We start from the raw sequence: 12,198 nt of genomic DNA, 5'->3' as shown, positions 1-12,198 counted from the left end.
CTCGGCTGCTTTATATTGCTGTAGAAAAAAACAATGAAACCTTATTTTAAACTTTTCTCATTATTTATAAATGGAATTCATGAGATCCTTTTTTAGGTTTGATGACAGGTACCATATTAAGGGAAGCATTTTATAACCCATGTCTCCAACACCATCTCTGGAAGTTAAGAGCCTCCAATGGGTTTTCTATAGAGTGCATATAATACCACACTCAGGCAGTTCATGGAGTGTAAGAAATATCTTAGTGCTTTGTCATTTGACATTTTCACCAAGAAAAAATAAACTTTGATAAGTTTAACTTATACTTCCTTTCCCCTTCAGGTATCTACTGAGTATTTTACTCAACAATACAGTTCATGCTTGAAAATATTCCTTGATGACAGCACTGCCAGCCAGCCTCATCCAACAATGACATTAAAATTGTGAGTACAGCTATACTGTCAAGGGAGAGACTCCCTTATTCTAAAAGTACTTCACCTTTTGGTTGTACTCTTCTGCAATCAGTTTAAAAAATTGGAGTCCACTATATACTGATACTAAGTATCAATTTCTCTTTTAATCTTAGACGTCAGGGTGGAAGGAAAAATCAGTTAGCAAATAAGCAATCCCAGAAAAAGTGTAGCTATTTATTTGATGCCTTTATACCTTAAAACAATGTTGAACACAGTGAGAAGGATAGGTTCCCTTTATTGAATGTCTTTTTGTGAAAAATTAGTTTCTCAATGTGTTACAGGCCTAAATCAATGTGTACTACTTTGGACATTAGTCTTGGAAGAAGGAACAGCTTTTTCTCTTCTGCCACCACTGTGTATCTGCATTTGAGTTTCTCCCATTGTTCATGAACACTTCATGTGCCACAAAGATGTGCTTTGAGAGCACCCTGAGATGAAGTTTATTTTAAAAGGAACAACAACCAACACCACCACCAACTCCATAGAGGCTGTCCAGTGTACATTGTTATAATCTCCTTTGGTTATGAGTGTTATTTTTAAAGTTTGGAAAGTGCTAATTTAGAATATTAATGTCTTTATCTTTAATTTTACTTTTCATCCCATAAATGTAACCAGAGTATAAACAATTTTGTTTTGAATGCACTAGCCTTTTTAGCTAATTCAATCATCAGTAACTTTAACTTTAATTAGAAATGGCAAGTTTACATGCATAATGTCACTTTCCTCCCTTTCTTATAACAATAATTGAGATGAAATTGTGTTTCAGCAAAAACTGGACTCAAACTTTATCTCCAGTCATGAGATTTGGGACCTAATGAGTAATCACTAAATGTCTGTAGTCAACCAAGTCTCTTAAATGTTTTTTTTTTGAGACAGAGTTTCACTCTTTTTGCCCAGGCTAGAGTGCAATGGTGCAATCTCGGCTCACCGCAACCTGTGCCTCCCGGGTTCAAGCGATTCTCCTGCTTCAGCCTCCCGAGTAGCTGAGATTACAGGCACACACCAGCACATCTGGCTGATTTTGTATTTTTTTTAACAGAGACGGGTTTCTCCATGTTGGTCAGGCTGGACTCCAGACCTCAGGTGATCCACCCACCTCAGCCTTCCAAAGTGCTGGGATTACAGGCATGAGCCACCGTGCCCAGCCATCTCTTAAATTTTTGAGACACACACTCACACACAAACCACAACACCAAAAAACTTCTTGGCACCAAAAAACACTACTTGGCTACAATCCCTGGCTTCCTTTCAATTGAAAAGATTTTGATGTGTTAGCAACAATTCAAAAGTAGCTTTGAAGATTAATCCTGCTCAAACAAATTTCATGCTTTTTTTCCTCATTATTCTAATTTTTAGAAATCTATTTTGAAAGTAAAGTAAGTTTTAACTTGCCATCAGAAAGTTTGAGTAATGATCATTTGGTGTATTTACTATTGGTGAAATAAAGTTTTATTGAGCAAATTAATAGGGCAAATTGGCTTCAAGAAAAGATTTTGAAAACTGTTCATCACGAGTTAGTAGTGCACTGTTGTCAATGGGATAAGTGGAACTCATTGGGATCAGTTTTGCAAAGTTTTTTTTCAAAATACATGTCTGCATACACATGTTTCTTCCCATCTCCACTTTCCCTCTATCTCTAGGCACTGAGAAGCCTTTTAGGAAAATAGGGATGGAAGTGAGGCATCTTTATGTGAAGAAAAGCATCCCAGAAGATTCTGATTTTTCACTCCAACTCAATCATTCCAAACCTTGCTGCACATTGAAGTCACCTGGGAAACTTTTAAGAACACCCCGATGCCCTGCACCTACTTTGTGGGGCCTTGGACAAATTAGTTTTAAGGTGTGTTTTCCTGGGATCTGTAAAATGAGTGTTGCATTAAATGGCATGTAAGGTCATTGGTCCTTTCTAGCATATAACTTCAAATTCTGTGATTTTAAAATGATTTCAGAGATGAAAACTACTTGAAGCACTATAGACATATCCATCTTAAATGCTAATGTCACAGGCTTTTTAAAAAGTGCTAATGTTGTATAGACCTATTACTAAAATTGAGATTTGCCTTCCCTCAGTTATTTTGAGCCTCATTGTAGATGCTGAGGGCAAATGGAAGCACATAACTTATGTAAGAGAGCTTCTTGTTTTGTGATACACAGCATCTGTGAGTAACTTAGGAATACAGTTACATATATCTGAAGAGGTGTATCTGTTCATAAATATTTCAGTTAAACTAGTCAAAGGTACCTGCCATTCACATTACACTGTGTCATGTTACACTGCCTTGTTACCACAGCTTATTTTATTTTAGGATCACGGCACCTATCTTTGATTTCCTGTGTGCTTATGTTTACTAAAATATTTTTAAATAATTATGCAAAAGTGATTTCAAATAATTTTATTTTTTATAAAGCACTTTCATTACATTATGTATTTTTAGGGAAATAATTAAAAAATGGGTGGTTAGGGGATAGTGATCTAAACTAAAATGCAGGGTCTAAAATCTTAAAAAAGCAACCACTACTCAGTTGAATCAAAAGAATGGTTTAACTCTGTGAGTTAAATCCATAAATCTCATCAGTTTCACAGATAGCTTCTTCAAGTTTCTATCATGGGATATTAGGTATTTCCCCATAGGCCTCAATGGACTCCCAAATGTTACTTCATAGATCCTCTAAAAAGAGTGTTTTGAACGTGATGAATCAAAGGAAAGGTTCAACTCTGTGAGATGAATCCAAACATAATAAAGCAGTTTCACAGATAGATTCTTTCTAGTTTTTATCCAGGAATATTAGTGTTTTTTTTTCATAGGCCACAATGGGCTCCCAATGTCCCTTTGTATATTCTCCAAAAAGTGTTTCCAACCTGCTCAGTAAAAAGGGTGGTTTAACTCCGTGAGATGATTCCACACATCACAAGGCAGTTTCACAGATAACTTCTTCCTAGTTTTTATCTGGGGATATTTCGGTTTTGCCCGATAGGCCTAAAAGCGCTCCCAAATGTCCCTTCACAGGTTTTCCACAAAGAATGTTTCCAACCTGGTGAATCAAAAGAAAGGTTTAACTTCAGATAAATCCACACATGACAAAGCACTTTCACAGATAGCTTCCTTCAAGTTTTTATCTGGGATATTCGGATTTTCCCCTTAGGCCTCAATGGGATCCCAAATGTCGCTTTGCAGATTTTCTAAAAAAGAGTGTTTCCAACCTGCTGAATCAAAAGAAGGGTTTTGCTCTGTGAAATGAATCCACACATCACCTCACTTTCACACATAGCTTCTTTGAGTTTCCATGTTGGGATATTCAGTTTTTCTCCATAGGCCTCAAAGTGCTCCCAAATGTTCCTTCATAGATTCTCTAAAAAGAGTGTTTTCAACCTGCTGAATGAAAAGAAAGTTTTAACTTGGTAAGATGAATCCACACATTACAAAGCAGTTTCACAGGTAGCTTCTTTCTAGTTTATATCTGGGGATATTTGGCTTTTCCACATAGGCGTAAATGGGCTCCCAATTGTCCCTTAGCATATTCTCCTAAAAGAGTGTTTCCAATCTGCTGAGTCAAAAGAATGGTTTAACTGTGAGATAAATACATATATCACATCAGTTTCACATGGGATATTAGATTTATCCCCATAGGCCTCAAAGGGCTCCCAAATGTTTCTTTGCCGATCCTCTAAAAAGAGTGTTTTCAACCTGCTGAATCAAAGGAAAGGTTCAACTCTGTGAGATGAATCCACACATCACAAAGCAGTTTCACAGATAGCTTTCTTTTTAGTTTTTATCCAGTGATATTAGTTTTTTTCCCCCATAGGCCACAATGGGCTCCAAATTGCCCCTTCGTATATTCTCCAAAAAGTGTTTCCAACATACTGAATCAAAAGAGTGGTTTAACTCTCTGAGATGAATCCACACATCACAAAGTATTTTCACAGATAGCTTCTTCTTAGTTTTTAATCTCGGGATATTTCGGTTTTGCCCCATAGGCCTTAAAGCACTCCCAAATGTCCCTTCACAGATTTTCCACAAAGAGTGTTTCCAAAGTGGTGAAACAAAAGAAAGGTTTAACCCTGAAAGATAAATCCACACATCACAAAGCACTTTCACAGATAGATTCTTTCAAGTTTGTATTTGCGATATTCAGTTTTTCCCAAAAGGCCTCAATGGAATCCTGAATGTCCCTTCACAGATCCTCCAAAAAGAGTGTTTCCAACCTGCTGAATCAAAAGAATGGTTTTACTCTGTAAAGTGAATACACACCTCACATCACTTTCACATATAGCTTCTTTTGAGTTTCTGTCTTGGGATATTCAGTTTTTCTCCATAGGCCTCAAAGGGCTCCCAAATATTCCTTTGTAGATTCTCTAAAAAGAGTGTTTTCAACTTGCTGAATCACAGGACAGGTTTAACTCTGTAAGATGAATCCACACATCACAAAGCAGTTTCACAGATAGATTCTTTCTATTGTTTCACTGGTGTAATTTTGTTTTTCTCCATAGGCCTCAATGGGTTTCAATATATCCCTTTGCAGATTCTCCTAAATGAGTGTTTCTAACCCTGCTTAATCAAAATAAAGTTTTAATTCTGAGAGATGAACCCACACCTCACACACCTCAAAAGGGAGTTTCATGAAGACCTATGTTCGAGTTTTGATCTCAGAATCTTCAGCCTTTCCATATAGGCCTCAATCAGCTCCCAAAAGTCCCTTTGCAGATTCTGCCAAAAGAATATTTCTAACTTTCTGAACCAAAAGAAAGTTTTAACTGTGTAAGATGAATCCACATATCACAAAGCAGTTTCACAGGTAGTTTCTTTCTAGTTTTTGTATGGGGATATTCGGTTTTCACTCATAGGCCTCAAGGGGCTCCCAAATGTCCATTTGCAGATTCTCCAAAAAGAATGTTTCCAATCTGCTGAATCAAAATAAATGTTAAACCCTGTGATATGAATCCACACATCCCAAAACAGTTTCAAAAATAGCTTCTTTGGATATTTCATTTTTACCCATAGGCCTCAATGGTCTCCCAAGTGTTCCTTCACACATTATCCAAAAAGAGTGTTTTCAACCTGCTTAATCTAAAGAAAGGTTTATCTCTGTGAGATGAATCCATGTACCACAAAGCAGGTTAACAGTTTCTTTCTGGTTTTTATCTGGAGATATTCGGTTTTCCCCATAGGTGATAATGGGCTCTGAAAAGTCCATTCATAGATTCTCCAAAAAGAGTGTTTCCCACCTGCTGAATCAAAAGAATGGTTTAACTCTGTGACCTGAATCCACATGTCACATCAGTTTCCCACATAAATTCTTTGGAGTTTCTATCTTAGGATATCCAGTTTTTCCCCATACACCTCAATGGGCTCCCAAATGTTCATTCATAGATTCTGCAAAAGGAGTGTTTTCAACCTGCCACATCAAGAGAAACGTTTATCTCTGTGACATGAATCCACATATTTCAAGCAGTTTCACAGACAACTTCTGTCTAGTTTTTTTCAGGGGATATTCCGTTTTTTTTCCTTAGGCCACAAGGGGCTCAAAAATTTCCCTTCACATATTCTCCAAAAAGTGTTTCCAATCTACTGAATCAAAAGAATACTTTAACTCTTTGAGATGAATCCACATATCACAAACGAGTTCCACAGATAGCTTCATTTGAGTTTTTTTTTCTGGGGATATTCGTTTTTTTTTTCCCCCTTAGGTCCCAATGGGTTCCAAAATATCCCTTCAGAGATACTTTGAAAAGAGTGTTTTCAACCTGATGAATCAAAAGAAAGTTTTAATTCTCTGAGATGAAATCACACATCACAATCCAGTTTCGCAGTTTGTTTCTTTTCAGTTTTTATCAAAGGATATTCAACTTTTTCTTATAGGCCTTAATGGGTTCCCATGTGTCCCCTCACAGATTTTCCACAAAGAGTGTTTCCAAACTGCTAAATTGAAAGAAAGTTTTAACTCTTTGGGAAGAATCGACACATCACAAAGCAAAGTCACAGACAGCTTCATTCAAGTTTTTTCTGGCATTATCTGTTTTTCCCAATAGGCTTCAATGGGTTCCCAAATGTCCATTCACAGATTATCCAAAAAGAGTGTTTCCAACATGCTGAAACAAAGGAAAGGTTTACTTCTGGAAGGTAAATCCACACATCACAAAGCAGTTTCACAGATAGCTTCTTTCTGGATTTTACCTGGTGATATTGGATTTTTCCAAATAGGCCACAATGGGCTCCCAAATGTCCATTCACAGGTTCTCCAAAAAGAGTGTTTTCAACTTGCTGGATAAAAAGAAATGTTTAACTCTCTGAGATGAATCAACACATTACAAAGCAGTTTCACAGGTAGCTTCTTTCTAGTTTCTATCTGGGAATTTTTCATATTATCCCATGGGCCTAATTGGGCTCCCAAATATTTCTTCATAGATTCTCCAAAAAGACGTGTTTGGAACCTGCTAAATCAAAAGAAAGATTAAGACTGTGAGATGAAGCCACACAACACAAAGCAATTTAACAGATAGTTTCTTTCTGGTTTTTATCTGGGGATACTCTGTTTTGTTTTCCATAGGCCTCAATGGGATCCCTATTGTCAGTTCACAGATTTTCCAAGAAGACAGCTTCCAACCTTCTGAACTGAAACAAAGGTTTAACTCTGTGAGATGAATCCACATATCACATTAGTTTCTTTCAAGTTTCTATGTTGGGATATTCGAATTTTCACCATAAGCCTTAACGGGCTCCCAAATGTTTTTTCACAGATTCTTAACTTGTGAGATGAATGCACACATCACAAAGCAGTTTCACAGAGAGCTTCTTTGTAGTTTTTATATGGGGATATTAAATTTTTCCGCACAGGCTTCAATAGGCTCCAAAATGTCCCTTCGCCAAGTACACAAAAAGAGTGTTTCCAACCTGTTAAAACAAAATAAAGTTTGAACTATGTGAGATGCATCCACACATCAAAAAGCAGCTTCACAGATAGCTTCTTTCTACTTTTTATCTGGGATAATCAGTTTTTCCACATAGGCCTCAATGGGCTCCAAAATGTCCCTTCTCAGGTTCTCCAAAAAGAATGTTTCCAACCTACTGAATTGAAAGAAAGGTTTAACTCTGTGATAGGAATCCACACATCACAAAGCTGTTTCACAGATAGCATCTTTCTAGTTTTTATCTGGGGATATTTGATTTTTTCCCATAGGCCGGAATGGGCTCCCAAATGTCCCTTGGCAGATTCTCCAAACAAAGTGTTTCCAACCTGCTGAATCAAAAGAAAAGTTTAACTCTGTGAGATGAGCCTGCATATCAGAAAGCAGTTTCAGAGATAGCTTCTTTCTCATTTTTATCAGGGGACATTCAGTTTTCCCTCATAGGCCCAAATGGGCTCCCAAATATCTCTTCACAGATTTTCCAAAAAGAATGTTTCCAACCTACTGAATCAAAACAAACGTTTAACTCTGTGAGTGAATCCACACATCACAAAACAGTTTCACAGATTGCTTCTTTCTAGTTTTTAACTGGGGATACTGGTTTTTTTCCTCTTAGTCCACAGTGGGCTCAGAAGCTGTAAAAAGAGAGTTTCCAACCAGATGAATCAATGGAAAGGTTTAACTCTGTAGAATGAATCCACACGTCAGAAAGCAGTTTCACAGATAGCTTATTTCTAGTTTTTATCTGGGGATATTTGGTTTTTCCCCATAGGTTTCAATGGGCTCCCAAATGTCCCTTTCAGATTCTCCAAAAAAAGTGTTTCTAACCTGCTAAATCAAAAGAAAGTTTTAACTCTATGAGGTGAATCCACAAATCAAAATGAAGTTTCACAGATAGCTACTTTCTAGTTTTGACCTGGGGATATCACCTTTTCCCTATAGGCCTCAATGGACTCCCAAATGTCCCTTAGAATATTCTCTGAAAAGGGTGTTTTCAACCTGCTAAATAAAAAAAAGCTTTATCTCTTTGAGATGAATCTATATACCACAAAGCAATTTCACCAAAAGCTTCTTTCTAGTTTCTATCTAGGGATATTCGATATTTCCCTATAGGTTTCAATGGAATCCAAAATGTCACTTAGCAGATTCTCTGAAAAGTGTGTTTGCAACCTGCTGAAGCAAAGGAAGTTTTAACTCTGTGAGATGAATCCACACATTGGCAAGTCGTTTCAAAGATAGCTTCTTTCTAGTTTTTATCTGGGGATAGTCTGTTTTTCCTCATAGGCATTAATGGGCTCCCAAACGTCCCTACACAGATTGTCCAGAAAGAGGTTTTCCTCCCTTCCAAATCAAAACAAAGGTTTAATTCTGTGAGATGCATCCACTCATCACAAAGAAGTTTCACATATTGTTTCTTTCTAGCTTTTATCTCCAGATATTAGGTTTTTCCCCATAGGCCTCAATGGGTTCCCAAATGTCTCTTCACAGATTCTCCAAAAAGAGTGTTTCCAAAATACTGAATCAAAACAAAGTTTTCACTCTGTGAGATAAATCTACACATCACAAATCAGTTTCAGAGATAACTTCTTTCTAGTTTTTATTTGGGGATATTTGGTTTTTCGCCATAGGCCTCAGTGGGCTCCCAAATGTTTCTTCACAGATTCTCCAAAAACAGTGTTTCCAAAGTGCTGAATCAGAAAAAAGTTTAACTCTGTAAGATGCATCAACACATCACAAAGAAGTTTCACAGAAAACTTATTTCTATTTTTTTCTGTGGCTATGAGGTTTTTTGTTATAAAACTTAATGGTCTCCCAAATGTCACTTCGCAGATTCTCCAAAATGAGTGTTTCCAACCTGCTGAATAAAAAAAAAAAAATGTTTTAACCCAGGGAGATGAATCCACACATCAAAAAGCAGTTTCATGGATAGCTTCTTTCTAGTTTTTATATGGGGATATTCTGTTTTGTCCTCTAGTCCTCAATGGACATCAAAATGTCCCTTCACGAATTCTCCAAAAAGAGTGCTTCCAAATTGATGGATCAAAAGAAAGGTTTAATTCTGTGAGATGAATCCATGCAACACATAGCTGTTTCACAGATAGCTTCTTTCTAGTTTTTATCTAGGGATATTTGTTTTTACCTGTTTATTTCTCAATGGGCTCACTAATGTCCCTTAGCAGAATCTGTAAAAAGAGTGTTTCTGACCTGCTGAATCAGAAGAAAGACTTACCTCTATAAGATGAACCCACATATTCCAAAGAATTTTCACAGATAGCTTCTTTCTACTTTTTATCTGGGGATATATGGTTATTCCCGTAGGCTCCAATGTGCTCCCAAATGTCCCTCTATAGATTCTCCAAAAAGAGTGTTTCCAACCTACTGAATCAAAAGTAAGTTTTAACTCTTTGAGATTAATTCATACCTCACTAAAGAATTTCGTGGATAGCTTCTTTCTAATTTTTATCTGGGGATATTCAGTTTTTCCCAAAAGGCCTCAATGGGCTCCCAAATGTCCCTTCAGAGATTCTCCAGAAAGTATTTTGAACATGCTGAATCAATGAAAAGTTTTAGCTCTGTGAGATGAATCCACACATCTCAAAGAAGTTTCACAGAGAGCTTCTTTCTAGTTCTTATCTGGGGATATTCTGTTTTCCCCATAGGCCTCAGTGGGCTCTGTGAGTTGAATACACACATCCCAAAGCTGTTTCACAGATAGCTTCTTTGTAGTTTTTACCTGTGGATTTTTGGTTTTTCCCATAGGCCTCAATGAGCTTCCAAATGTCCTTTTGGGGATTTTACAAAAGAGGGTTTCCAACCTGCTGAATCAAAAGAAAGTTTTATGTCCGTGAAATGAATCCACATGACATACAGCTGTTTCACAGCTAGACTCTTTCTAGTTTTTTTCTGGGGATATTTGATTTTTCCCCATAGGCCATAATGCATTCCCAAATGTCACTTCATAGATTCTAGAAAAAGCGTGTTTCAAACCTGCAGAAACAAAAACAATGTTTAACTCTGTGAAGTCAATCCACACACATCACATAGAATTTTCACAGATAGCTTTTTATTTTTTACTTTTTTGGGGGGATATTTGATTTATCCCCATAGGCCTCAAAGTCATCCTATATGTCCCTTCACAGATTCTCCACAAAAAGTGTTTCCAACATGCTGAATCAAAAGAAAGTTTAAACTCTGTGAGATGAATCCACACATCACAAGCAGTTTCACAGATTGCTTTTTTCTAGTATTTATCTGGGAATATTATAATAATTCCCAGAAAAATTTATATTTATCTGGGATAAATATAATTTCTAGTATTTGTCTGGGAATATTCAGGCCTCCATGGGCTCCCAAATGTCCCTTTACAGAATCTGTAAAAAAAAAAAAAGAGTGTTTCCAACGTCCTAAAACAATAGAAAGTTTTAAAACTGTGAGATGAATCCACACATCACAAAGCAGGGTAGTGTTTTGGATATATACCCAGTAATGGGATGGCTGGGTCAAATGGTATTTCTAGTTCTAGATCCCTGAGGAATTGCCACACTGACTTCCGCAATGGTTGAACATAGTTTACAGTCCCACCAACAGTGTAAAAGTGTTCCTATTTCTCCACATCCTCTCCAGCACCTGTTGTTTCCTGACTTTTTATTGATCGCCATTGTAACTGGTGTGACATGGTATCTCATTGTGGTTTTGATTTGCATTTCTCTGATGGCCAGTGATGATGAGCATTTTTTTTCTTGTGTCTGTTGGCTGCATAAATGTCTTCTTTTGAGAAGTGTCTGTTCATATCATTTGCCCACTTTTTCATGGGGTTGTTTATTTTCTTCTTGTAAACTTGTTTGAGTTCTTTGTAGATTCTGGATATTAGCCCTTTGTCAGATGAGTAGATTGCAAAAATTTTCTCCCATTCTGTAGGTTGCCTGTTCACTCTAATGGTAGTTTCTTTTGCTGTGCAGAAGCTCTTTAGTTTAATTAGATCCCATTTGTCAATTTTGTCTTTTGTTGCCATTGCTTTTGGTGTTTTAGACATGAAGTCCTTGCCCATGCCTATGTCCTGAATGGTATTGCCTAGGTTTTCTTCTAGGGTTTTTATGGTTTTAGGTCTAACATTTAAGTCTTTAATCCGTCTTGAATTAATTATTGTATAAGATGTAAGGAAGGGATCCAGTTTCAGCTTTCTACATATGGCTAGCCAGTTTTCCCAACACCATTTATTAAATAGGGAATCCTTTCCCCATTTCTTGTTTTTGTCAGGTTTGTCAAAGATCAGATGGTTGTAGATGTGTGGTATTATTTCTGAGGGCTCTGTTCTGTTCCATTGGTCTATATCTGTGTTTTGGTACCAGTACCATGCTGTTTTGGTTACTGTGGCCTTGTAGTATAGTTTGAATCAGGTAGCGTGATGCCTCCAGCTTTGTTCTTTTGGCTTACGATTGTCTTGGCAATGTAGGCTCCTTTTTGGTTCCATATGAACTTTAAAGTAGTTTTTTCCAATTCTGTGAAGAACGTAATTTGTAGCTTGATGGGGATGGCGCTGAATCTATAAATTACCTTGGGCAGTATGGCCATTTTCATGAAATTGATTCTTCCTCTCCATGGGCATGGAATGTTCTTCCATTTGTTTCTGTCCTCTTTTATTTCATTGAGCAGTGGTTTGTAGTTCTCCTTGAAGAGGTCCTTACATCCCTTGTAAGTTGGTTTCCTAGGTATATTATTCTCTTTGAAGCAATTCTGAATGGGAGTTCACTCATGATTTGGATCTCCATTTGTCTGTTATTGGTGTATAAGAATGCTTGTGATTTTTGCAAATTGATTTTATATCCTGAGACTTTGCTGAAG

Source organism: Pan paniscus, chromosome 8 (genome assembly GCF_029289425.2).
Source record: "Pan paniscus chromosome 8, NHGRI_mPanPan1-v2.0_pri, whole genome shotgun sequence".
NCBI classification, from domain to species: Eukaryota; Metazoa; Chordata; class Mammalia; order Primates; family Hominidae; genus Pan; species Pan paniscus.
Note: the sequence above shows the minus strand (reverse complement) of the source record.